The sequence below is a fragment of the Nilaparvata lugens genome, chromosome 13 (genome assembly GCF_014356525.2).
Source record: "Nilaparvata lugens isolate BPH chromosome 13, ASM1435652v1, whole genome shotgun sequence".
Lineage (NCBI taxonomy): Eukaryota > Metazoa > Arthropoda > Insecta > Hemiptera > Delphacidae > Nilaparvata > Nilaparvata lugens.
Window position 1 is genome coordinate 29,776,691 of NC_052516.1, and position 24,545 is coordinate 29,801,235.

General features: G+C 35.5%; 1 protein-coding gene and 1 long non-coding RNA gene across 2 annotated transcripts in view; one reads left to right on the top strand and one right to left on the bottom strand.

Moving 5' to 3' along the window:
- The window catches only part of LOC111056085, a 203,689-nt gene that overhangs the window by 83,387 nt on the left and 95,757 nt on the right, over positions 1 to 24,545 (top strand). The gene's annotated exons all lie outside the window — the stretch shown is intronic.
- Positions 15,873 to 18,963, bottom strand: LOC111061327. The gene is made up of 2 exons (XR_002606723.2): positions 18,536 to 18,963; positions 15,873 to 16,064 (listed from the first exon to the last, which is right to left on the bottom strand). It is a non-coding gene; the product is annotated as an uncharacterized LOC111061327 (long non-coding RNA).

The following is a 24,545-nucleotide window of genomic DNA, read 5'->3' on the forward strand; positions in this document are numbered from 1 at the left end:
ATACACTGTTACACAAAGACCTGTTAAAATTAAATTTCAATTCAAATTCATTTCAATTTATTTTAGCCTTCTCTAATTTGTACTCGAGTAATTTGATCAGAACATTTTTTTCCCTGAGAATATCAATTTGAAGAGAGTTATTCCATCACATAAAAACTAAAGAAAAGAATCTCATTTGAGTTATTTTAGTCATATTTGTAAAGGAATAATTTTCTCAAAATGTTTTGTTTTATTCAATCATTAATACCATGAAAAATTCATTTTCAAAAATCCTATGAATTGATCTCTCTCTGAATTCGCAATGATATGACCCAGAAATTCAAACTCAAGATTACGCTCATATCTTAAAAGTGATGTTCGGTAATTTTTTTTCCTGAGGAAACCTTTTTAGCTTGGTAGCATAAAAACCAAGAAACTTCGGAAACTACACCAGTGAAAAATTTTTTAGCCTCTGTCACAGCTTGCAGACTTTTGTGCAACCGGATGTGAGAGTTACATATTGTTAAGCGGAATCTTCTGTCAACTATCTCGAAAACATTCTAAAAACGGCTGTTCCTGGTTTTTGAAATACAACTCGATTATGATCACCAATTAGGAAAGGTCATAAGGAAATATGTATTCGGATTTGAATTAGAGTTGAAATGGTCGCTGTGTCATTGGCAAGTATCAAGAGTATTTTAATAGTTTCTTATAGAGAGTTTTTTAGAGAAAACATGAAAGTAGTGCTTTTTCAAAATCGCTAAGATACTTGTCCAATGTGATAATTATTTTAACAATTAAAGATCAGTGTAGTTGAAAGAATAAGGATTCTTCGATTCATGTATCATGAAGAGGCTTATTAAAAACCAATACTCATAAGTGCTGTTTTGAGTGATACAAATTCCTATTCTCTAGAAGATTCTCTAATGTTGAGTAAAAACAAAAACTGTGAGTAAAGTAGGTCTACCTGTTGTTATGGAAGTATCAACACATTGGCAGAGAACAACAACTCAGTTGCCTATGTGAGAAAACTCTCTCAAGAATACTTGATACTCTCACGTTTTCTGTTTCGGCTTAGAAGAACAGAAGATTCTTAATAATTTAGGTTCAAGATTGAATAGACGAATAACTTGAATAAATCAATGAACGAATAGGAACAGAGAAAATATCCTAAAAATTTTTATTAAAGAGGCTGATGAGAGATTGCCTCTAGAGAAAAGATGGTGAGCCTATCCTTGAAGCGTTAAAAAAACTTGCAAACAACAATTTTTGGGAAAAACTAAAGATCTTATATATTGTCGATCCATACAAATAATGTGACAAATCAAGCAAGGAATATTCGAGTACAGATAAATTGGCTATAATTGATTCAACTATATCACATAGACAACTGCAAAGCACACAAAAATTCAAACCAAGCATAATTGAAAATAATCACAATCTTGTTCTCTATCCTAGGAAGACCCATAACCGAGTGCTCTGAGTGAGTTTGGTACATACCTTCATAGTGATGATAGTATTGAAGATACGATCTGTCAATGTTGTGGATCTGCACGACAATCTCAGAAACTTCTTACTTTTTGAGTGTCGAGGTTGCCGTATTTATATCAAATTCAATGCTGGATTACCGCAGAGGCAGCAAATAATAATCAACAGTTCTTTTGTTCAGTTGATTGAAATCCTATTGAAAAATGATCAAATTCTGATTGAATATTGCATCAGCCAGCAATCTTGATCAGAATATCGATACTGTAAATGAATTCTTGTATTGGTTAGTCGGTAAGACTGCGAATAATCACTAGTTCTATTGTTCAGTTGATTGGAATCATATCAATGATATTGATTGGAGCCAATTAAAATCATATTGAATGTTGCGTCAGCCAGCACTCTTGATTAATGTCAATACTGTAAATGAATTCTTCTATCGGATTGTCTGAAAGGCTTCAAAAATCATCAGTTCTATTGTTCAGTTGATTGGAATCCCATTGAAAGTTGATTGAATTCCTTTTGAATTATGATTCAATTATTATTGAATGTTGCGTCAGCCAGCACTCTTGATTAATGTCAATACTGTAAATGAATTCTTCTATCGGATTGTCTGAAAGGCTTCAAATAATCATCAGTTCTATTGTTCAGTTGATTGGAATCCTATTGAAAGTTGATTTACTTTCTGTTGAATTATGATTAAATTCATATTGAATGTTGCGTCAGCCAGCACTCTTGATTAATGTCAATACTGTAAATGAATTCTTCTATCGGATTGTCTGAAAGGCTTCAAATAATCATCAGTTCTATTGTTCAGTTGATTGGAATCCTATTGAAAGTTGATTGTATTTCTGTTGAATTATGATTTAATTCATATCGAATGTTGCATCAGCAGACCACTCTATGATTAATGTCAATACTGTAAATTAATTCTTCTATCGGATTGTCTGGAAGGCTTCAAATAATCATCAGTTCTATAGTTCAGTTTATTAGAATCATATTGAATGTTGATTGGATTCCTGGTGAATTATGATTCAATTCATATCGAATGTGGCATCAGCCATAACTCTTAATTAATGTCAATACTGCAAATTAATTCTTGTATTGGTTAGTCGGTAAGGCTACGAATAATCACTAGTTCTATTGTCCAGTTGATTGGAATCCCATTGAAAGTTGATTGAATTCCTGTTGAATTGTGATTAAATTCCTATTGCATGTGGCTTCAGCCAGCACTCTTGATTAATGTCAATAGTGCGAAAATTTATTCTTGTATTGGTTAGTCAGAAAGGCTCGTGAATAATCATCAGTTCTATTGTTCAGTTGATTAGAATCATATTGAATGTTGATTAAATTCCTTTTGAATTATGATTCAATTCTTATTGAATATTGCGTCAGCCAGCACTCTTGATTTATGTCAACAATAAAATGAATTCTTGTATCGGTTTGTCAGAAGGCTGCAAATAATCATCAACGTTCTATTGTTCAGTTGATTGAAATCCTATTGAAAGTTGATTGAATTCCTGCTGAATTATAATTAAATTCCTATTGCAAGCTGCTTCAGCCAGCACTCTTGATTATGTCAACACTAAAATGAATTCTTGTATCGGTTTGTCAGAAGGCTGCAAATAATCATCAACGTTCTATTGTTCAGTTGATTAGAATCATATTGAATGTTGATTGAATTCCTGCTGAATTATGATTCAATTCTTATTGCATGTTGCTTCAGCCAGCACTCTTGATTAATGCCAATACTGCGAAAATTTATTCTTGTATTGGTTAGTCAGAAGGCTGTGTATAATAACTAGTTCTATTGTTCAGTTTATTAGAATCATATTGAATGTTGATTGAATTCCTTTTGAATTATGATTCAATTCTTATTGAATGTTGCATCAGCCAGCACTCTTGATTAATGTCAACACTAAAATGAATTCTTGTATCGGTTTGTCAGAAGGCTGCAAATAATCATCAACGTTCTATTGTTCAGATGATTGAAATCCTATTGAAAGTTGATTAACTTTCTGTTGAATTATGATTGAATTCATATTGAATGTTGCGTCAGCCATCACTCTTGTGATATGTCAATACTGCAAATACATTGCTCTATTGGTTTGTCAGAAAGGCTGCAAATAATCAGTAGTTCTATTGTTCAGTTGATTGAATTCCTATTGAATTTGGCTTCAGCCAGAACTCTTGATTAATGTAAATACAAAGGAAACGCTTCTCCTGTAGCCAAAGCTACGAGAAAAAAACTTTATGAGAGTGAAGTTTCGATTTAAAATATTAATAATTACTGGAACTTCCTAATTAGGAAGGGAACAGAATTCCAATTCCAAATCTCTGTTGGGAATTATGAAGAGAGAGTTTATTTTCCAATCTTGATCAAAATAGAATTCCTTTAATCAGAACATAGGAATTAAAACTTTTCAATGTTTGCATAAAGATGAAATTTTGAAAATTTGAGCAGTAGTTGAGTGGAGCTGCTCCTTTTACTGAGTCATGATTGATATAGGAGGTCTATGTAGAAGGAGATACAAAAGAGTAGGTTATCCGTCTTGTTTCTCTCAAGCCAGACAGAGATACGCGCTGCATTGCAAACGAATACTACTCGAGCAGTTCGCATGATGATCGCGGGTCGCGCGAGAACAGAACGCGAACAGAGCGCGAGTTTGGCGAGCTCGTAGGGCGAACTAACCGATAGCTACGCATGCGCGGATAACGTTTTCGTTGGATCAGTAATGATTTTTCATGTTGGAATATAAGATTATCAAAATCAATCGATAATGATTAGTTAATTATCAAAATTATATAATATTGAATAACAGAACATTTTCAATAATATCAGAATATTGGCAATATAAAGCAGAAATTCGATCTCCCAACCGACCCTTTCACTTTTTGAAACATTGACGAACATAACCTTTTATAATAACACATACATAAATGTACCATGAATATTCTACCATGCATAATTCTCCTGGAAGTGGAAGATTCTGCTAAATAAGTAGGTATTTTGAATTTTAATACTTTGTACAGAAGGCAAAAGATCAGTTATTACAATTATTAAATACTAAACCTGTAATCTATGTGAAATGCCTTCAGAGATGTCACAATACAAAGGAACGCAATAATAAATTATTGGAATATTTTAAAAGATTTTTTTAAAAGAGTGTGCAATGAATAAGATGTTTTCTCTTAGGCCAGTTTCACACGGTACAAAAGTCAACCGATACAATATGGAGTTCACCCTTTTAAGGGTGATTACTATTATTTTATGATTATGATAAATATTATGATTTTATAATAAGTACTATTCACCTACTAGGCCTTTCTGTGGCAGCTCTCTAAATGGAGAAGATGTGGAGGAGATAAAGAAGGAAGAGAACTAATGGAAAAGGGGAAGGAGAAGGATAGAATGCAAGTGACGTGTTTGCTGTGCTTCGTGTTGCTTTTGCATGTATCAGCAAATAAAACCGCACGGCACATATTCTGGCTGAGACAGCAAAGTGACACAAGCGAGTGGTTGTGAATTATGAAGGAAATGCTTGAAGAAATGATCACTTTGAACGTAGATCAAATTTATCATTCATCAGTTTTCCCTATAATTTGAAAGTGTTTCAGTCATAAGGAACTGAAAAATAATCACTTCAATAGATTCGTAGATGAAATCGATCGTAGATCAAATCCATCATTCAATAGTTTCTCCTATAACTTTTAACTGTTTCATTCATCATTTCTTCTCAAGTTTCAAATTTTTCTTCAACCTTGGGAGGGTCTATTGTCACTTCAGTTAGTTTCTCTATGTAATATCAGTTTGAACGAAGATCAAATTCATCTTTCAACAGTTTTCCTATAATTTGAAAGTGTTTCAGTCATAGGGAACTGAGAAATAATCGCTTCAATAGATTCGTAGATCAAATCTATCGTAGATCAAATCCATCATTCAATAGTTTTTCCTATAACTTTAAAATGTTCCAGTCATAATTTCTTTCCAAGTATCAAATTTCTCTTCAACCTTGGGGGGGTCTATTGTCACATCGGTTAGTTTTACTGTGCTTAGATGTCGAAAAACCAACACAGTGTCTCTGTGATGTTCGAAGCTTGAGATTGTACATTGCTAGACAATTATTCAATTTACTCATCTGTGGAAAAATATCACATCATTATAACTCAGAAGTCGGTCATTAGAACGAATCTAGAGAGTTCAAAATGTTCTGTACAAATTATCCGTTCAATTAAAAGAGTATGCTATATTAATACTACAATAAACTATAAATATCAAATATTCTGAAACATTTCATGGAACTTGCCAGAGTACCGTATAGGGAAAACTCTAATTGAGTTGTCAATTCATTTTCAACTCGAGACTACACAACTATCAACGAATTATTTCTTCAAAAACAGGCATTCCACTTCTCACTGAACTAATCAAAAGTGAAAATCACAAATTTTCATATCATTTGTAAACGCTCCTCTCATCTCTTGTTACAATAAATTCAATCATATTTAAATTCCCGAGCGGAAATAATCGCTTCAAGCAGATTTGAATACTACTCTACTCAGATATCAGAATATTTTAAGCAGATTTGAATAATATCCTACTGCGAGGATAGCTGTAAGCTCAGTAATTTGTATACAACTTCGAAAATGTCGCAAAAAATGACAATATTTCACATGAATTGATGGTTGTTATTCCATTTCCCAATCGAGAGCATATTTTATTCTGGAACTATCAGCAGGATAATGATGCTTGGTATTTCTAGAATTATTATCGAGTAGGCTACTATCCAATATATTCAAGTGACTACAATATGAATATATTCAATTAACTCAGTTCAATAAAGTAATTAATCATCAGGCTGGTGTAAGACCAAACGCACATGGATATCTATTGTGAGATCCACGTCATAATGACAGTGGATAAAGATAGGGAGACAGCGTTGCCGATTCTTTACTTTGTCACTGCCTCCTAAAGAAAGTAGTTGATACCAGTGAATCTGATGTAATATCAACTGTTCATTCTTGTTTGAAATAGTGAATTATATTCCATTCGTCAAGAAAAATATATCTGTCAATGTTTAAATAATAAACTTTCATTATTGGAATGAAATATTTTGTCAATTAATAATATTTCTACATTGTTGAAAAACGATCTTGCAACATCGCAGAGCTAGGAAAGGATAGCGTCATCTGCTTTATGGAATGTTAGACAGTGATAGCAACACCAATGATAATCAAATACTGCCATTATAACATGTACCGCTCTATAGTTCACGAACTCTCTTCATTCTTTCTTCTTCTTTTTTCCTCTTTTTATTATTACTTGATTCTATTTTGTTTAATAATTATTCTTATAATCAATTATTATTTTTTACGATTACTTCAATGATTATTTGTATTCTTTCATATTAATTGTATATATCTTCATTTTTTATCTTCTTGTATTCCAAATTGTATAATGTGTTGAAAATATTGTATTGTGTGAAGGAGGCAAAATGGGTTTATCCTGTTGTCTCCATTAATAGAATTATTATTATTATTATTATTATTATTATTATTATTAATTCTTATTAAAAATATAATAAGAAAATTTTAATAGATTCTCACTTCATGTATGATAGATATAAGATGATATCTTAGATAAGTACTTGATACCCTCACTACAATATCAGATGTGCCCCGTAAATTTGGTCTCTTAAAGACATAGTGTATTTGGTCTCTTAGAGACATGTGTATTCGGTCTCTTAAAGACATGTGTATTCGGTCTCTTAAAGACAGATTGATTATTAGAATATCCATGTAAAGATGTATTTTGTAATATTCTCTATATTATTCTCATTATTATAAGAGCAGTCAGTCAATCGCGTATCTTAGTTTTTAATTCCAAGACCCTCAAATCTCTAGAATTAGGATCACATTATTGATCAGATAAAAATCCGCAGATCTCAGGGTCTAGCACACAATTTCAACAACTAAGCCTTCTCCGACAAAATCATTTGTCACCAGGAGATCGGCTTAAAGTGTCTTCAATTACGTTCTACGTGAACTTTTATACACCTTATATATAGTTATTCAATTCAATTTCATTTATTGCCAATTAAGATATTCAAGACACAAACTCTTTTAATATTACATATCATAACAAATATAATTGAATAAACATGATTAATTACTCATTCATGTACTTGAATGATATAAAATATAAAATCTAGGCATCACCAGCAAAAAGAAACTCTTTGCCCGCTGGTGAGAGTTGCAAAACAGTGGAAGAAAAACATGATATTTCGAGATAATGCATAAAATTTAGGTTTGAATTAGAATAATAATTTCAGAATAAGCTTTAGAACAGTAGAATCATCAAAAATCAACATATTGTGCAGAGAAAAGACTATAAAATGAAAATAAAATAATAATTAAAATTGAATTGCTATATTTAAGGTGAAGAAAAAATAAAGTAAATTCGTATGGCTTTTGATGGTGGGGAGTCCCTTGCGGGAAAGTCCCACCGCCGCAATGGGCCTTACGACTGTCATACTTCATCCGGGACCGACAATTAACGTGCCCATCCGATAAAACGGAAGGTGAAGAAATATTTCCTCTTAATCCACTAATTGACGCTCTTTTTACTAGTTCTGGAAACCAAGTCAAAAAGTATTTTTCATTGATCAGTTTACTGCTTGTGTGAATTAGCTGCCTTCTGATCAATGAAAATCTTGTAGGATAAACTTGAAATTTCTCTGCTACAGTGATATATCTACATTATACTTCATCTCTGTATACCCGTATATAGAGACTGATGTTGCGTAATATATCTATGTGGAATGAGTTTGGAGTAACACAGTGGTTCACAAATAATATTAGCAACAGCGAGCAGCGAGGAGTGTGGCAAGTGCCTCATCAATCATAATCGCCAGTCTCGCTTCACAGCCATAAACTCGCTCCAATAACATCATCAACAACAGCAACAACAACAACTCCAACAACAACAGCAACAGTTCACCAAGTTTAAGCTCTTTATGATATCAATTGCCATTTTTCTGTTTTTGGCGGGAAAACAAGTCAAAGTTAACAAGAACTTTAGGAAGAGGGCGGTTTGATACCAGTACACATTTCCCACGTTTGGGGTGATGTGTTCAACAATTTGATACTTGAACCACTTACAGCCATATGCTAACACTACGTTTAACTTAATCCACGTTTACTTGTAGATATGGTTACATTTATCATTATGTGTTTCATACGGGGTTTGAACGAACAGCTGACATTTCTCCGTTTAAACCTTAGACCAGTTATAGAATAAACACGCCCAATTGTATATTCATACTGGAAGTCGATGAAGCCAACATCTACTGCCATATCGCCCCATCGTGACGTCATCATCGGATAGAAAACTTTTCTGTAGAGTTTGTTTACATTGTTTTTCATAGCAGATTGTGTCTATTTCAGCGGGAGCGCAGCGGGAGTTTACCATTTTCATAGATAATAATTTACTTCTATCTGAAATAGACACAATCCAAAAGTTTTCTATCCGATGCTGACGTCACGATGGGGCGATATAGCAGTAGATGTTGGCTTCAGAGGCTAGACTTTCCAGCGTGTCTATTCTATAACTGGTCTAAGGTTTGAACCAAGGTACCTAGAATACATTGTATTCCTTACCATGTATTCTAGGTAGATTGGTTTAAACTTATCAATCTTAAAAATCTTACAAATAATGTTAGTAATGACTTCATTCCTGGACTCATAATGAAGAAAACAGAAACGGGATAGGACTCAAAATGAGCAATACAGGAATAGGATAGGAAGATGGAAAACATTAGATAAATGAATGAGGTGAGGTAGGGAGTGAGCACCAATAAGAGAAAGACGGAGAAGAGAAAAAAGTGTGAGAGGTGATAAGGGAAAGGAGAGGAAGAAGAATTTAGAAAATTGGTCGATGACAAAGGAGAGGTAGGAAGATAGATCAGGAGGAAGGGGAATGAAAAGTGTTGTGGGAAAAATTATGAGATAGGAAAAAAGGAGAAGAAGAATGAAAAGTCAAAAATCGGAAGATAATGGGAGGTAAGCAAGTATAACTAGGCGGAAATTAGGAGACAAGTTAAGAATAAAAGGAGAAAAATATCAATATTGATAGGAAGGGTATCAAGTGGGGAAAAATGGGGGAAGGATAGAAGGATTGATAATTCTAAGAGTTAGAAGAGTTTGAATGTGGAGAAGAGAGAGAGGGTTATAAAAATTGAGAGAAATTGAAAAATCTGGTGTGGCGCACTCACACAGCTTTCCTTGCCGTTATGAGAATTGATCACCTGACGCTAGTGTTCACGCGCATCTTAAGTCTAATCTAAGATCAAGATCTAAGCCAGCTGGTGACAGGGCAATAACGCTGGAGACACACGAGGTCTGCTATCTCTTCATAGTGAATGATTTAATAGAATCAACAGTTGGCAACAGTTTGTAATTGGCTAATCTCATTTTCTCGAATTTTGAGCTTATTTTCAATTTTAGGTGAAAATGTTGCAGGACATTAATTGTAAAGATTTCCATGCTCAATCTTTTCCACTCGAAATTTTCTGTTTAAATTCTATCTGAAGCCTGATAATTGAGAATCTAAAATCAAACTTAGCATAGATGGGGCTCCTGAAATGTTTACAGATATGAGACTTGTGGCAGTCTATAGAGCTTATCAATGAATTTTTTAGGTATGAATTTGATCAAAATCGTTGGAGCCGTTTACATGTTTACATGCATGTAACTAACGAAGGGAATTGAGTTTAGGGCTTGTTATAAGATGCTCGGTTATCTCTGATGGAATCACAGAGGTCAACGAGCAATCCAGTCACTGGGCTACCGCTCAGCAGTGATGCGCATCCTTACTCCCCTCCATCTCGGCCACTGAGGGAGGCTCGTAGAAGGCTGGTAGGCAGTCAGTCGAGTTCGGAAATCCAGTGCGAGTGGTCGACAGAGGAGTGAAGGAAGCAGCGCACAGCTAGCAACATAGTACAACTCGTGCTTTGAGTGTACTCCGAATCCTTCGACGACGGGAGTTGTGTCTGAGGTTAAAGGTGGTTAATCTCAGACGCTGGAAGCTCCGCAGTTCAACACACACTTGGACGAGTGTTGTTCGACTTTTTCAATGGGTTTGGGCATCAACCTGCCTGTTACAACCAGCAGCGACATGTCAGGTTTTGGTCGAAACCTGACTACACCTTGGTACATAATCGCCGGAACCTTGAAAAGCGAGAGGACCTTGAGAAAGGCTAAGAGAAGCCTTTCCGACAACCCCGACTTCGACCCGGACCTCAGGAAAACACCTGGTGCCCGAGGACTTGGACTTAATGTTCAGGAGAGAAGTCCAGTGCGCGGGCTCCTGCAGCTTGCCGATATCATCCGGAATCGCAAGAGGACCTCAAGAAAGGCTGGGAAAAGCCTTTGCGAGAACTCCGAGACCGATCCCGACCCCAGGAAGACACCCAGGTGCCCGAAGACTAGGACTTAGAGAAGTCCGGTGCGTGGGCTCCCGCAGCTTGCCAATACCATCCGGAATCGCAAGAGGACCTCAAGAAAGGCTAGGGAAAGCCTTTGCGAGAAATCCGAGACCGATCCGGACCCCAGGAAGACACCCGGTGCCCGAAGACTAGAACTTAGAGAAGTCCAGAGCGCGGGCTCCCGCAGCTTGCCGATACCATCCGGAATCGCAAGAGAACCCCAAGGAAGGCTAGGGAAAGCCTTTGCGAGAACTCCGAGACCGATCCGGACCCCACGAAGACACCCAGTGCCCGAAGACTAGGACTTAGAGAAGTCCGGTGCGTTGGCTCCCGCAGCTTGCCGATACCATCCGGAATTGCAAGAGGGCCTCAAGAAAGGCTAGGGAAAGCCTTTGCGAGAACTCCGAGACCGATCCGGACCCCAGGAAGACACCCGAGGACTAGGACTTAGGGAAATCCGACGCGCAGGTTCCCGCAGCTTGTCGATTCAATCCGGAATTGCAAGAGGAGCTCAAGAGAGGCTAGAGAAAGCCTTTGCGAGAACCCCGAGTTCAATCCGGAGACCCGGAAAACACCCGGTTCCCGAGAATAGTGACCTGGTGAGCGACTCCAGTTAGTAGATCCAAGACACACAAGAGGACACATTGTGGCAATCGGGAACGTTATTCCCATCACAGAGACCTCCTTCACTGCGGACACCGCAGCATACCTACTCCTCTCACTCCATGCCCAACCCTGTTTGGCAGTGCGAAAGCACGGCCCCTCTCACCTAAAAGAGGGAAACATTCCTCTAAGGTACTCAAAGCCCTATTTCAACCCCCGACTCGAACGAGGGTGGTTGGCGGACACCCCACCAAGACTCCTGTCCCCTGCTGCAGCCCACCCCAGACGCCGACTGAGTCTAGCCGGCCCAGAGCGACACTGAGAGTTCTAGTAGAAGAAGGTGTGGGCAAAAATCTACTCAGAATATTACTACCAATTGATTGAGAAGAATAATATGTTTTCGGAATAATGAATGCTGCATGACTAAGCACATAGGAAGTCCGCATTGAGATGTAAATGAACATGTTGATTGTCAGATAAATTTCATGATTCACCAAATAAAGTCGAGTGTAACATGAGATACATTGGCGGTAAGAGGTTTGCTGGGTAAGCTAGTTGTAAATTAAGCTTTATTATTAATAGACAACGCTGAAAAAGACAGGCTCAATCACCAGGAATACTATAAATCTGTAGAACGTTTACCACGTAAAACACGTGGTAAACTCGCGCTCTTAATCAATGCAAAATCAATTCGATCAGCTAATTGATGAAATTGTTTTGAGCTTTCCAATGATTACAACATATGTTGGAATATCATGTGACAATTATCTCAGTTCCATATGGAGTTCACCTTACCATAAGCTTACTTAATAGGATCCTTTTTCATCCTTTGAAATCCTTAGAGGCAAAATATCTCAAAATCCGTTCTTAGTGCGCATCTAGCATATTTGAAGAATATTTGTGCGAAGTTTTAAGTCTGTAGGCCAATTAGTTTGAGCTGTAGTGTGATTTTACATCAAAATTTTCGAAAAGTGCCCTCTCCTGAACCCCCCTGTGCTCCTGATTGGAATTTTTCTGCATAGATCTGATTTTTTCGTAGCTGAACAAAAAAGTTCCTCATGACTTTGCTGTGCAATGAACGGTTAAAAAGTGAAAATTTTTTGGGGCCCAGCTCCCTCAGGGGGGGGCAGATTCCTGAAAATCGTTTTGTAGTGGATGTTTTGAGGCTACAATAAACAATTGTGCGAAATTTCAAGTTTTTAGGCTTAGTAGTTTGGGCTGTGGTGTGATTTCAGTTTGTCGGGGCTTAGCCTTTTAGATATAGGTAGAAGAAAAAAAAGAAGAAGAAGAAGAGAAGAAGAAGAAGAAGAAGAAGAAGAAGAAGAAGAAGAAGAAGAGAAGAAGAAGAAGAAGAAGAAGAAGAAGAAGAAGAAGAAGAAGAAGAAGAAGAAGAAGAGAAGAAGAAGAAGAAGAAGAAGAAGAGGAAGAAGAAGAGAAAGAAGAAGAAGAAGAAGAAGAAGAAGAGAAAGAAGGAGAAGAGGAGTAAGAAGAAGAAGAAGCAGAAGAAGAAGAAGAAGAAGAAGAAGAAGAAGAATAAGAAAAAGGAGAAAAAGAAGAAGAAGAAAAAAAGAAGAAGAAGAAGATAGATTATTATGTTGCTTTGGCCTGTGATCTGTATAAATGTCCTGTAACAACTAAAGGTGCGTCCACACATGCCGAACCGAACCTCGAACCGCGCAGCAAACCGTGCATTCCTCCGAACATCTTGCCTTTCAACGAACATGAGCATATGTTTCATAATGTTAAAAATCAGCTGTTAATCATTCGCCGTACCGTACTCCGAACCATTCGCCGTGCCGCTTGCCTCTGTTCTAACTGCTCGCCTCACCTCACTCCGAACGCTGAACTTTTCAGCCAATCAGAGCCCTCGATTACAGCCCTCGATTACAATTCGCCGTGCAGCTCGCTCCACAATATTTTGGCTATCCATCACAAGTGGAAAACATGCAAACATGAATACAGAAGTATGGGCAATTTTTTTTTTTTTATTAAATTCATGTTTTGAAGAATTCATTGTTACGAATGATAAATTATTGATAGGAGCTTATAAATATTTTCTAATTCAAATGAAATAACTTTGAAAAAAATAATGATTGGATAAATATCAATATTGAATTATTGTTGACCAAGAACTCAGTACATCGACAATTCATTCAACTATTTCTGTATTGATAAAATTATAATCATTTTTTCTATTGATAATCAATGTCATCAACTAACTGAAAAAAGTACTTCAATTTCCATGAATTCATTAATAGAATTATATAAATCCAAAGTGTAGGTCATATCTAAATTCACAAAGAGTTCGATTCTTGTTGGCAATATAGATGTTATTCAATGCAGAAATCATTGTTATTTTACTAAAAGATAGGATAAAATGAATAGTTATCTTTCAGGGGGAGTTTTGACAACCCACAAAACTCATTTTCATTTGAAGAAATAATATTAAAAAGGTGCATAGGACCTTACTTTTTTGTTCAGCTTGCCAAAATACCCCTCATTTCAATATTAAAAATATATTCGACTGACTGTACACTGACTGACTGTACTGATCATTCTATCAAGGCTTGAATAATTTTGAAATTTCAAGTATAGAGATCATCTTATTGTCATTTGGAAGAATAAAATGTATAAACTCAACCTCTTACATAATTGAACATAATCTTTTAGGTTATTTAGACAAATCAGAATAAAAAATAGAAATACTTGGACAATTTCCTGATATTCAGACTACCTCAGATTTGCTAGAGCTATGACCTTCCTGTTTTGCTTTCGGAAGTGCCCAATAAACAATTATTCTCATATTTATACTGTTTATTTTTCTTAGAACTTTATTATTATTAAAAATAACGTTATCACCATGGACAAAAATGTTTTTCCGGCTCTCAATCTTTTCTAGTCCTCGGCCTACGGCTTCAGACTTGAAAACCGATTTCGAGCCGGAAAAGTCTCATTTTCGGCCCTAGGTGCGAAATATACTATTACTGTTAAGCCGATTGTTGTCGATTATTGTTGTCTTATGCTACTGTTTCTCTATGACTATGCTAGAGCATAGTTAAGCCTAGTTGAGCCCCACACTCAACGAGCAGTCTCATTGGCCAATGAATCGTATGTGACCTACTCAAGCTGCTTGCTTTCTATTTGTGGAGAGCTGTGAACGTGACTTATCAACCCATTGACCAATCAGACAGCTTTCCTGGCTAAAGTGTCTATCACATGAGAGTTAAGCTGATGAAACAATTCTAGGTCATAAGGTGCATACAGATATACACGCCGCGAACATGAGCAATTCACTTTTAATCAGCTGACTATATCTGTATTTTTACAGAAACGGTAAGATACAGATATAAAAAGCCTGGCATCAGCTGATTAAAAGTGAATTGCTCATGTTCGCGGCGCGTAGATCTGTACGCACCTTAAGAGGCTTTATTATGCACAGTAGGGTAGGAACATGTTGAAGGAAAAATTGAAGTGCCTGTCCAATCTGAAACTGAAAGTATTTTGAAAGTATTTTCGGAGATGGTGATATCCTAGTAGTCGATCCTTGATAAAACCTATATCAAAGAGAATATGTATCTTATCTTGCAGCCTATTTGGGAGAGAATGTATCTTATCGAGATGCAATATTCCTAATAGGGCCATCTTATCAAGTTATTCTCGGTTTCGTTCCACGGAGATATTTCAAATCTCTAGGATAATCTCTATTGAAGGAATGCTCTACTGGCTCACCTCTATAATACGAGCTACAATATTCTAACATTGTATTGTTCACTATCATCTCTCAAATCAAGCCAGTGAGTAGGTTCATCTCATCAAGTTTCTCCCAGATTTGTTCTTCAGAGTTATCTTAGAGCTCTATGATATCCCCTATAGAACGAATGATTTCGTGAATAACCTCAATAGAACGAACTACCATACTCCAAGTTTAAATTTATCTAAATCTAACGATTCATGGATAAAGATTCTACCACAACTATTTGATTCACGAAATTGATTATCTCAACGGTTCTAACCTCTATAGAACGAATACTTTTGTGGCCAACCTCGATAATACGAACTACTGTTCACTAGGTCTGAGTTTGAATCATTTCTCAATCCGTTTTCTACCATCATTGTTCGTCTCATAAAGTAATCTCGAAGTTCTGTAGAACCAGTATAATCTCTATAGAAGAAATAATAATGTGGCCAACATTGGACGGTAGTATAAATTAGTATTGGAACCCTTTTGGCTCAAGCCAGTGGTACTTTTCTCTGGAAGATATGTTGTGTTAAATTATTGAATACATTATATGATACTGAGGTTGAATAAATCGAAAACTCGCATTTCTCAATTGACAATTGATTTTATTACATTGTTTCAATCAAACACACACACAAAACAAGTTCAAGCATTGAAACAATTTCAAAATTAGGGAATCATTTGCCGTGTATTTCTCTGGGCTTTGGACTGGCTTGAGTGGGAGACATGAGACACATTACGGCCAACGCAGCTGCTACGAAAACTACGTAGAAGAACTGTCCAAACAACAAAACAGAACAAACATTTTCAATACAATGATACAAATAGTTTTGATACATTTCTCAATTTTTCAATTTCAATTTCAATTTATTTATTCAAAATACAATGATGTCAATAAAAATCGTCTTATATGTATATTGAAATTCCGTTAGCTATTATAAAAAATAGACTATATATTATTTTCTATTATATAATACAATACAATGTTGAAGGAAGCCAGAATTATTGTTCTTAATGGAATGATACATACTTTATTATATATTAATGCAAATGCATATATTGTTTTGTTAGTTGCAAGAAATAAAGAGAATCTAAAAGAACTTTTCTGTACAGTGATGGATGAGGCTGGAAGTGTGGGTCTGGAAATAATCATTGGAAAAACAAAGTACATGAGAATGTCAGCAAATGAGCAGAGGAGACAGGTAAATAACTTGAAAATATCAGATGGTTGTGAAATAGAAGGAGTTAGTAAGTTCAAATACCTTGGGGTAATGCTAACTGGTGATAAAAGAACAAATAATGAAATATATGACAGGATCATGATTGGCAACCGTGCATATTATGCAAACCAACAAATTTTCAAGAGCAGACTCATTTCGCGTGAAACAAAAGAAAAAATGTACATGACATTAATAAAGCCGGTTGTGACATACGGATCGGAGACATGGACAATTTTGAGCAAGGATGAGAGAGCACTGACCACATTTGAAAGAAAAATGTTCAGAAGGATTTGGGGACCAAAATGGGATGATGGAAATTGGAGAGCCAGGCATAATAGTGAGATTGATGAAGCCGTTGGGCAAGAAAACATTGTACGGTCCATAAAGGCAAAACGTATAGAATGGCTGGGTCATGTGGCAAGGATGGGTGAAGAGAGAGTCCCATTGAAGATGATGGATGAGATGATGATGGGGACAAGGAGAAGAGGAAGACCAAGGAGGAGATGGCTGAATGACGTCCTGGACGATCTTCGGGTGCTAGGAGTGGCAGACTGGCGACGAAGAGCCCAGGAGAGAGAAGTTTGGAGGCATTATGTAGAGGAGGCCAAAGTCCACCCAGGACTGTAGAGCCACATAAAGTAAAGTAAGTAAGTAAGTAGTATATTAATGCAAATTTCGATACATTTTCAATACGATGAAGAAGAAAGTCCGCGTTATATTCTTCTCAATGCATGAACACAACTTGCTTCAAACACCAATTTGTGTTCCAAAGTATCAAATTCAATATTGTGATCATATTATAACATGGGAGGGAACAAGTAGAGCTCTGATAGTAGTGGAAAATTTGAACTGAGCTGATAATTTATTACTAGTTACCATTTTAATTATAAAAATATGAAACATTCAAGGCAATAAGCACGGTTACACAAAGACCTGTTGAAATTAAATTTCAATTCAAATTCATTTTCAATTCATTTTTAGCCTTCTCTAATTTGTACTCGAGTTATTTGATCGGAAAATTTTTTTCCCTGAGAATATCAATTTGAAGAGAGTTATTCCATTCACAGAAAACTAAAGAAAAGAATCTCATTTGAGCTATTTTTGGTCATTATTTGTAAATTGAATCAATTTATTATCACGAAAGGTCATAAGGAAATATGTATTCGGATTTGAATTAGAGTTGAAATGGTCGCTGTGTCGTTGGCAAGTATCAAGAGTATTTTAATAGTTTCTTATAAAGAGTTTTTTAGAGAAAACATGAAAGTAGTGCTTTTTCAAAAGCGCTAAGATAGGTACTTGTCCAATGTGATAATTATTTTAACAATTAAAGATCAGTGTAGTTGAAAGAATAAGGATTCTTCGATTCATGTATCATGAAGAGGCTTATTAAAAACCAATACTCATAAGTGCTGTTTTGAGTGATACAAATTCCTATTCTCTAGAAGATTCTCTAATGTTGAGGAAAAACAAAAACTGTGAGTGAAGTAGGTCTACCTGTTGTTATGGAAGTATCAACACATTGGCAGAGAACAACAACTCAGTTGCCTATGTGAGAAAACTCTCTTAAGAATACTTGATACTCTCACGTTTTCTGTTTCGGCTTAGAAGAACAGAAGATTCTTAATAATTTAGGTTCAAGATTGAATAGACGAATAACTTGAATAAATCAATGAACGAATAGGAACAGAGAAAATATCCTAAAAATTTTTATTAAAGAGGCTGATGAGAGATTGCCTCTAGAGAAAAGATGGTGAGCCTATCCTTGAAGCGTTAAAAAAACTTGCAAACAACAATTTTTGGGAAAAACTAAAGATCTTATATATTGTCGATCCATACAAATAATGTGACAAATCAAGCAAGGAATATTCGAGCACAGATAAATTGGCTATAATTGATTCAACTATATCACATAGACAACTGCAAAGCACACAAAAATTCAAACCAAGCACAATTGAAAATAATCACAATCTTGTTCTCTATCCTAGGAAGACCCATAACCGAGTGCTCTGAATGAGTTTGGTACATACCTTCATAGTGATGATAGTATTGAAGATACGATCTGTCAATGTTGTGGATCTGCACGACAATCTCAGGAACTTCTTACTTTTTGAGTGTCGAGGTTGCCGTATTTATATCAAATTCAATGCTGGATTACCGCAGAGGCTGCAAATAATAATCAACAGTTCTTTTGTTCAGTTGATTGAAATCCTATTGAAAAATGATCAAATTCTAATTGAATATTGCATCAGCCAGCAATCTTGATCAGAATATCAATACTGTAAATGAATTCTTGTATTGGTTAGTCGGTAAGGCTGCGAATAATCACTAGTTCTATTGTTCAGTTGATTGGAATCCTATTGAATGTTGATTGAATCCAATTGAAATCATGTTGAATGTTGCATCAGCCAGCACTCTTGATTAATGTCAATACTGTAAATGAATTCTTCTATCGGATTGTCTGAAAGGCTTCAAATAATCATCAGTTCTATTGTTCAGTTGATTGGAATCCTATTGAAAGTTAATCAACTCTTTCTTGTATTGGTTAGTCAGAAAGGCTGCGAATAATTACTAGTTCTATTGTTCAGTTGATTGGAATCCCATTGAAAGTTGATTGAATTCCTTTTGAATTATGATTCAATTATTATTGAATGTTGCGTCAGCCAGCACTCTTGATTAATTTCAATACTGCGAAAATTTATTCTTGTATTGGTTAGTCAGAAAGGCTGTGAATAATCATCAGTTCTATTGTTCAGTTGATTAGAATCATATTGAATGTTGATTGAATTCCTTTTGAATTATGATTCAATTATTATTGAATGTTGCGTCAGCCAGCACTCTTGATTAATGTCAATACTGCGAAAATTTATTCTTGTATTGGTTAGTCAGAAAGGCTGTGAATAATCATCAGTTCTATTGTTCAGTTGATTGGAATCCCATTGAAAGTTGATTGAATTCCTGTTGAATTATGATTAAATTCTTATTGCATGTGGCTTCAGCCAGCACTCTTGATTAATGTCAATACTGCGAAAATTTATTCTTGTATTGGTTAGTCAGAAAGGCTGTGAATAATCATCAGTTCTATTGTTCAGTTGATTAGAATCATATTGAATGTTGATTAAATTCCTTTTGAATTATGATTCAATTCTTATTGAATATTGCGTCAGCCAGCACTATTGATTTATGTCAACACTAAAATGAATTCTTGTATCGGTTTGTCAGAAGGCTGCAAATAATCATCAACGTTCTATTGTTCAGATGATTGAAATCCTATTGAAAGTTGATTAACTTTCTGTTGAATTATGATTGAATTCATATTGAATGTTGCGTCAGCCATCACTCTTGTGATATGTCAATACTGCAAATACATTGCTCTATTGGTTTGTCAGAAAGGCTGCAAATAATCAGTAGTTCTATTGTTCAGTTGATTGAATTCCTATTGAATTTGGCTTCAGCCAGAACTCTTGATTAATGTAAATACAAAGGAAACGCTTCTCCTGTAGCCAAAGCTACGAGAAAAAAACTTTATGAGAGTGAAGTTTCGATTTAAAATATTAATAATTACTGGAACTTCCTAATTAGGAAGGGAACAGAATTCCAATTCCAAATCTCTGTTGGAAATTATGAAGAGAGAGTTTATTTTCCAATCTTGATCAAAATAGAATTCCTTTAATCAGAACATAGGAATTAAAACTTTTCAATGTTTGCATAAAGATGAAATTTTGAAAATTTGAGCAGTAGTTGAGTGGAGCTGCTCCTTTTACTGAGTCATGATTTACCCACATAATGTCACTTCGAATAATGATTTCTGAGTATATAGGAGGTCTATGTAGAAGGAGATACAAAAGAGTAGGTTATCCGTCTTGTTTCTCTCAAGCCAGACAGAGATACGCGCTGCATTGCAAACGAATACTACTCGAGCAGTTCGCATGATGATCGCGGGTCGCGCGAGAACAGAACGCCAACAGAACGCGAACAGAGGCAATATAAAGCAGAAATTCGATCTCCCAACCGACCCTTTCACTTTTTGAAACATTGACGAACATAACCTTTTATAATAAAACAAACATAAATAATGTACCATGAATATTCTACCATGCATAATTCTCCTGGAAGTGGAAGATTCTGCTAAATAAGTAGGTATTTTGAATTTTAATACTTTGTACAGAAGGCAAAAGATCAGTTATTACAATTATTAAATACTAAACCTGTAATCTATGTGAAATGCCTTCAGAGATGTCACAATACAAAGGAACGCAATAATCAATTATTGGAATATTTTTAAAGATTTTTTTAAAAGAGTGTGCAATGAATAAGATGTTTTCTCTTAGGCCAGTTTCACACGGCAGAGTCAACCGATACAATATGGAGTTCACCCTTTTAAGGGTGATTACTATTATTTTATGATTATGATAAATATTATGATTTTATAATAAGTACTATTCACCTATTAGGCCTTTCTGTGGCAGCTCTCCTAAATGGAGAAGATGTGGAGGAGATAAAGAAGGAAGAGAACTAATTGGAAAAGGGGAAGGAGAAGGATAGAATGCAAGTGACGTGTTTGCTGTGCTTCGTGTTGTTTTTGCATGTATCAGCAAATAAAACCGCACGGCACATATTCTGGCTGAGACAGCAAAGTGACACAAGCGAGTTGGTTGTGAATTATGAAGGAAATGCTTGAAGAAATGATCACTTTGAACGTAGATCAAATTTATCATTCATCAGTTTTCCCTATAATTTGAAAGTGTTTCAGTCATAAGGAACTGAAAAATAATCACTTCAATAGATTCGTAGATGAAATCGATCGTAGATCAAATCCATCATTCAATAGTTTCTCCTATAACTTTTAACTGTTTCATTCATCATTTCTTTTCAAGTTTCAAATTTTTCTTCAACCTTGGGAGGGTCTATTGTCACTTCAGTTAGTTTCTCTATGTAATATCAGTTTGAACGAAGATCAAATTCATCTTTCAACAGTTTTTCCTATAATTTGAAAGTGTTTCAGTCATAGGGAACTGAGAAATAATCGCTTCAATAGATTCGTAGATCAAATCTATCGTAGATCAAATCCATCATTCAATAGTTTTTCCTATAACTTTAAAATGTTCCAGTCATAATTTCTTTCCAAGTATCAAATTTCTCTTCAACCTTGGGGGGGTCTATTGTCACTTCGGTTAGTTTTACTGTGCTTAGATGTCGAAAAACCGAAAATAACACAGTGTCTCTGTGATGTTCAAAGCTTGAGATTGTACATTGCTAGACAATTCCTCAATTTACTCATCTGTGGAAAAATATCACATCATTATAACTCAGAAGTCGGTCATTAGAACGAATCTAGAGAGTTCAAAATGTTCTGTACAAATTATCCGTTCAATTAAAAGAGTATGCTATATTAATACTACAATAAACTATAAATATCAAATATTCTGAAACATTTTATGGAACTTGCCAGAGTATAGGGAAAACTCTAATTGAGTTGTCAATTCATTTTCAACTCGAGACTACACAACTATCAACGAATTATTTCTTCAAAAACAGGCATTCCACTTCTCACTGAACTAATCAAAAGTGAAAATCACAAATTTTCATATCATTTGTAAACGCTCCTCTCATCTCTTGTTACAATAAATTCAATCATATTTAAATTCCCGAGCGGAAATAATCGCTTCAAGCAGATTTGAATACTACTCTACTCAGATATCAGAATATTTTAAGCAGATTTGAATAATATCCTACTGCGAGGATAGCTGTAAGCTCAGTAATTTGTATACAACTTTGAAAATGTCGCAAAAAATTACAATATTTCTCATGAATTGATGGTTGTTATTCCATTTCCCAATCGAGAGCATATTTATTCTGGAACTATCAGCAGGATAATGATGCTTGGTATTTCTAGAATTATTATCGAGTAGGCTACTATCCAATATATTCAAGTGACTACAATATGAATATATTCAATTAACTCAGTTCAATAAAGTAATTAATCATTAGGCTGGGGTTGGACCAAACGCACATGGATATCTATTGTGAGATCCACGTCATAATGACAGTGGATAAAGATAGGGAGACAGCGTTGCCGATTCTTTACTTTGTCACTGCCTCCTAAAGAAAGTAGTTGATACCAGTGAATCTGATATAATATCAACTGTTCGTTCTTGTTTGAAATGATCAATTTTATTTTAATCGTCAAGACAGTATATCTGTCAATGATTAAATAATAAACTTTCATTATTGGAATTAGATATTTTGTCAATTGATAATATTTCTACATTGTTGAAAAACGATCTAACAACATCGCAGAGCTAGGAAAGGATAGCGCTATCTGCTTTATCGAATGATAGACAGTGATAGCAACACCAATGTTAATCAAATACTGCCATTATAACATGGACCGCTCTATAGTTCACGAATTCTGGAGCATAGAACACTTAGAACCCATTCGACTGTGATGAATATAATGAATAATAATAATAATAATGTATTCAAAAGTGTATTAATCCAAAGTAAGTTTTCATTTATTTCTAGCTTTTGAACTGGCTTCATCCTGTTTCTATTAATCTCCGTTCAGAACAAGCATTCGTTCATTTGGTCTAAACCAAATCTTATGAGAAAATTGAGTTTCATCAATACTTTCCAATATTCCCAATCAGTTCACTTCGAATAGCGTTCGGAACGTATTGATAATTTCAGAGAGTACTGAACAAATCCAATCTCCTGATAAATTCTGAAATGAGTTTCTTGATTTACTTTTCTGAGTTTCAACTTCAGGATGATGTTGATGAATGGGTTCTGAACCAGTAATTATGGAATAAACTGTCAGAAAGAATTACGAGAACTGAAAAAAGGAGGTGGAAGAAGGCAAAAAAGGAGAAAGAAGTGGAAGGAAAATGAGAAGGAGAAAAAGGTGTAGAAAAAAGTGATTATAATACAAGCGAATGAATGCATAGGAGTGTGATATGTGGGTGGAAGAGGGGTTAGAGCAAGACTATTATGGGATTAGACAAGAAAGTATGAGAAGAGAAATAGAATAGGATAGGAAGACACAGAAACAAGGATACAATAATATTATTGGGTTTTGTTCTTTGGAGAGCTACTATGTTCAGAGTTGAGTAAAATATGAGTTATTCTAAGTTTAGGTATAAGGAGTTGAGAATGAAAAAACAAATGTATTATAGTGAGATGTGAGAGTAAGGAAGAAGGTTGAAACAAAGCAAGAGTGAGTAGTGAGGGATGATTTATGTTCAAAATTATTAAACTATTAAAGAAGGAGAAGGAGAAGAAGGAGAGAAGGAGAAGAAGGAGAAGAAGGAGAAGGAGGAGAAGAAGGAGAAGGAGGAGAAGAAGGAGAAGAAGGAGAAGAAGGAGAAGAAGGAGAAGAAGAAGAAGTAGAGGAAGAAGAAGAGGAAGAAGAAGAGGAAGAAGAAGAAGAAGAAAAAGAGAATCACGAGAGAGGAACAAAAATACATACAAGAAAAGAAGGAATGTGAATGAATAAGGACAGGGAAACAAGGGAAAAATCAAGAAAAACTCGTTCGTTATTGATCTTGAGATATATAAATTCACAAATGCAATCCTCCTCTAATTCCGCAAGTTTCAGGCTCGAATAAATCAAGTGACTGAAACACTTGAAAATTGAATTCCGAATTCGAGTGTTCGAGGAGCAGGATGGTGGGGTCAGGAGGAGGAGGAGGAGAAGGAGGAAAAGGATGAGGAGGAGGAGGAGTAGAAGGAGGTGTTGGAGGAGGTGGTAAAGAGAGAGGTGTTGGAAGAGGAAGTGGTGAAGAGGGAAGAAGAAAATAGGAGGGGGGAATAATATGAAAAAGAGAAGAAGGTGGAAAGAAAGAATATGGAGATCTTTTTTTTCACCTGTGTTGGCAGGGGTGAACCGAATTTTACGTCCAATTTAGCTGATTTTCACAAACTTTCCTCATCCGCAGAACAAGCTTTTCCGAGAACTGGGAAAACGAGTTCATTTGCAATGTGTTTTCCAAAAGATAAGCTTTCCATATGGGAAAAACTTGGTGCTTCATTCTAGCGGGA